At 39.9% G+C, this 4,698-nt stretch overlaps 1 long non-coding RNA gene across 1 annotated transcript; it reads left to right on the plus strand.

Moving 5' to 3' along the window:
• The first annotated feature begins 489 nt into the window (after positions 1 to 489).
• On the plus strand, positions 490 to 2,747 carry LOC127342646 (uncharacterized). The gene is made up of 3 exons (XR_007876797.2): positions 490 to 734; positions 838 to 1,048; positions 1,688 to 2,747. It is a non-coding gene; the product is annotated as an uncharacterized lncRNA (long non-coding RNA).
• The last annotated feature ends 1,951 nt before the right edge of the window (positions 2,748 to 4,698 follow it).

Raw genomic sequence — 4,698 nt, forward strand, 5'->3', positions numbered from 1 at the left:
TCATGTAAATTATATCCTACAAGTTTGTAACATCCCAAAATCCATGAATTTTCAAATTCATGCATTGCATCATTGCACCATGCCAAAGTTTCGGTTTTGATAGAGTTTTAATCCTTTTTCCTTGCACAAAAAAAAAACCAAATTCCATTTCTATTTTGCTAATAGTCTATTAGCTCAAGCGCATAAACCATATACGTCTATGTGTTTTGTTGGACTGGAATGGTGCTCCATAATATCTAAATACTGTACTAGGTTTTTGCAAAAAGAATCATAATTAGTTGCGTCAGATTAAAGTGCTAAGTTAATACAGCAGTTTACAAAAGAGAAGAAGAAAAAAATAAACGAACGTAGCAAACCAACCAGCCGGCCAGGCCGGGCAGCACGGCCAGCTCAGGCTCGCGCGCGACGTGACCCATGGCTGGCCAAGCACACGCCCACGCCGCACAGCAGCGCCAGCGACGCTGCTTTTCTTCTTTATTTTTTTTTACCGACAGGTGGATCCCACCAGGTCTCCTGCTACCTCAGTCGAATACGTTTTCGTGTACGGGACGAACTCCCCGCAGAACGCCCACGAAAATCTCCGATTTCGGCTCAGATTTTAACCCCTTTTCCACGAAATTTCGTCTATAAATACCTCCAACTCTGTGCTCCTTTTCCCCTCAAAAACCCTAACAAATCAGCCGCCAGGCTGCCGGATTTTGAGCTCGCCGCCACCGCCATCTTGAAGTTTGAAGGTTGATGACACCCTCAAATCCGACCGCCCCTGCTCCTCAGTTTTGCCCCAAGCTTTTTCTATTGCAGTACTGCATCTTCTCAACAAGTTTTCCCTCTCTGTAGATCACCGGTAGTCTCGTGATTCCTCATCGGAGCTTCGCCGGAGTTTGCGACCTCCATCCGCCCGCCACGGTCGTTCAGGTATGAGCCAGTTGACTCCGAGGATACGTACGTGACCACCGCGAGGAGTTGAAGATCGTCCACTACCGCGCCACCTCGGGAGAACGCCGTAACCAGAACCACCATCAACGAGCTGCAGTTCATATTTTGGCCGGTACGAGATCGCCATGAGCCTACTGCACGGCATGCAGTATTGGTGTACAGTTAGATAATTTTTTTTAGCAAATCCATTACACACTGTCAGATCAAAATCTAAGGGTCCATATTAACTCAATTAACTGAACGGCTCAATCTCACAATGGATCGATCCGTTCGTATCACTGCTAGCTCATAGCTTATGTCAAATTTTAAAATTCCACAACTATAGATCTAGAGCTCCGTTTTAGATGACGTTTCTTGCACTGAGTTTGTAATCAAATCCTCTACAACTTTCGTGTAGAAATTTTCTCCGTTCGAGAAACTTTTTCTGACAATTTTTCGGACAAAATTATTAGAAAACCGCGAAATGTTTAATCTTGTAAAAAACATAACTACAGTTTCGTAACTCGAAAAATTGCATATGATATACCGTTGGAATAAGAAAATTGAGAAGAACACAGCAGTGCTGTTACTTTGTATTTTTCCGAAACTTACAGATTTTAAAATTCAAAACTAGTGTTTATAGTATTTTTGATATATTTTAACTTTGGTAAATGCTTTTAAATTGTTTCCAGAACATGCTTGCATATTTTCATTGTGTAAGTTCTCTGTTTGCATTGCTTTGAAATTGATTGTAAATTGTTTGCTTCGTTAGATTGTCCGAAGTGTAACGAGTGCGACTGCGGTGATTGTTTGAACAACAACGAAGGCAAGTGTCACACACTGTTCTGTCCTATTATTTTTCTATGCACTTTGTAGTTATTTTCAGTAGCTATCCATGTGTAGGATTGTTTTAAATATATATTGCTATGCTATGAACACCTATTAGAACAGCCACATGTTCAACAATTGATTCTTTTGTCGCCACCGTATTGTTGTTTGCTTAGCAATGCTATCTTAGATGCGTGGATTGGGTTATCATGATAAGTTTAGATGAATAAAATTATATGTTTTGATATAATGAAAACAACCTGAATAATGAAACACCTGGGCGGATTGGTAAGACGGGAGCGTCTGCACGGTGAACAATGGTGGGGATTGCCGCCCAGGGATCAAAGAGATTGGACAGGTTTCTTGTTTAGTAGCTTCCGTGTACAGCCGCATGTCATATGGGCTCTGGCTTGACTAAGTAAGTTGTAGGAACCCGATCTGACGTGACTAGCAGATGTAGCTGTGTAGGTTGGCATGGGTCCGTCCAGATGGCTTGGGGTCCTACTTCTGAAAACGGTCTCGACTTAGTCTTTTCCCGACCATTTGAGCAAATTGAGCATCATGGTAAAAGGGGCTGACTAGGTCATGTGGGTAAAGTGTACAATCCTCTCGAGAGTGTCAAACTAAGTACTTAGCCGTGTCCCCGGTTACGGACAACTATGAGCAACTAGGCATGTTACTGTTTGGAAGATCTCAGCATTCCAATTTCTTAATAAAACTTGATGGGACAAACAATGGGTTTAGGAGCATGCAAAGCTAGACTGGCTTGTGTCTACATGGGTCTATGCTAGCATGTCCATAGATGTTTATGAGCATATGAAGCCGACTGTCTTGCTGCAACATGGGTTTTGCTAATATGTTTTTAAACGATGTTTCTAAAGAAATAAAATGATTTATAAAAGATAGGGAAAATATTGCTTTCCGCAAATGAGCCTAAACTCCACCTGCCAAGTGAGCACGTAGTTGTTAGGCGCCATTATATATATCCACCAAATAGTGACATTTGCCAATACAATTCCAAATGTATTGACCCTGCGTGGCTGCAATGTTTTATGTTGCAGGTTACTCTGAGGACGAGTAAGGTATCGCTTTTAGGTCGCGAGCTTCCACTCAACATGTTCGCCTGTGGCGTGATGGAGCTCTTTAAATTTATTTGTTTTCCGCTTTGAACTCTATTATTTGAGCTAGCCATGAGCTATGCAAGTTGTAATAAATATATTCTGGATCATCCGTTGTAATAAATGACGCATTTGCTATTCTGTTTATTCATCGAACTGTGTGTGCTAGCGAGTCGATCCAGGAACTAGCACATTATGCACAGAGATCCAATCCTTACCGGGTTGAATCGCTTCAGATGGTCTCACATATGAGGAGAAACCTATCAAGATTCTGGACACAGCGAAGAGGTTTACTCGCACCAAGACAATCAGATTCTGCAAAGTTCAGTGGAATCATCATTCCGAGAAGGAAGCCACTTGGGAACGAGAGGATGATCTTCGAGAAGACCACCCACACCTATTTGCTAGCCACTCCGAATCTGGAGGGCGAGATTCATCTTAAGGAGATCCCCTCCCTAGCGATCGACCGCTGGCGCGGTCTGTTTGCGCGTCAGCGCTCGCGCATCCGACAAAACCGGAGGCCCACCACGTACGGCTTTTCCGCTGTAGTTTGCCTCGCTCGATTCTCGTTGACATGCAGGAAAGCAGATAGGACAACAACGTGGGGCCGCGCAGCGCATGTGCATCTCTGCTTTCTTCATCATTCGCTGGCACCCACAGCATGTAATTAAGCCAAACTCAAATTAAGCACTACATCCATGCAGCACTTCACATGGGTCTGCATGCCGTAATTTCTTTCAGCATGCATGAATTTGAGATGCTTGCTAGCTAGTTGCCCCGAAACTACTAGCTAACAATTTATTTTCTTCTGATTCCCTTTTATCAATTCCCCTTTTATGTCATTTAGTATGCTAATTGTTTGGACAATGAATTACAATTCCCTTTTTCGGGCTAGTGGATTTTAATAGGGGGAAATAACGGGTGGGGAAACCACTTGCAACTCAAATGAACTACCACTTGCAACTTAAATAAGTATCACTTTTCAACTTAATTAGATTTTAGGGTTGATAACATTTCACATTTACTGTTAATAAATAATGTGTAGTGCGGTTGATAAATTTTGAGATAAAAAAGTCCCATGATATTCTAAATAAAATTAGCTTTTCGGGTTGATAATTTTTCACATTTACCGTTGATAAATAATAGGCAGATGGATTGATAAATTTGAGAGCTAAAAATATCTCAAAAATATTCTAAATAAAATTAGCTTTTTCAGGCTGATAATTTTTCACATTTAGCATTGATAAATAACAGGTAGATGCGTTGATAAATTTGAGAGCTAAAAAATCTCAACAATTTTTTAAATAAAATTAATTTTTTGGTTCGATTACTTTACGCATCTGCCGTTGATAAATAACAGGCGGATGGGTTGATAAATTGTGAGCTAAAATGTTCCTAAAATATTATAAATAAAATTAATTTTTTGGGTTGATAACTCTTCGCATTTACCGTTGATAAATAATGGCCAGAGGGATTGATAAATTTGAGAGATAAAAATATCCCAAAAATTATCTAAATAAAATTAGCCTTTCGGGCTGATAATTTTTCACATTTACCGCTGATAAATAATGGGAAGATGGGCTGATAAATTTTAAGCTAAAAAATTTCTAAAATATTCTAAATGAAATTAGATCTTTGGATCGATAACTATTTACATTTACCGTTGACAAATAATGGGCAGAGGGGTTGATAAATTTAAGAGCTAAAAATCTTCCAAAATATTCTAAATGAAATTAGCTTTTCTGGTTGATAACTATTCACATTCACCGTTGATAAATAATAGGTGGATGGATTGATAAATTTGATAGCTAAAAATGTCCCAAAAATATTTTAAATA

The sequence above is a fragment of the Lolium perenne genome, chromosome 3 (assembly GCF_019359855.2).
Source record: "Lolium perenne isolate Kyuss_39 chromosome 3, Kyuss_2.0, whole genome shotgun sequence".
Taxonomy (NCBI): Eukaryota; Viridiplantae; Streptophyta; class Magnoliopsida; order Poales; family Poaceae; genus Lolium; species Lolium perenne.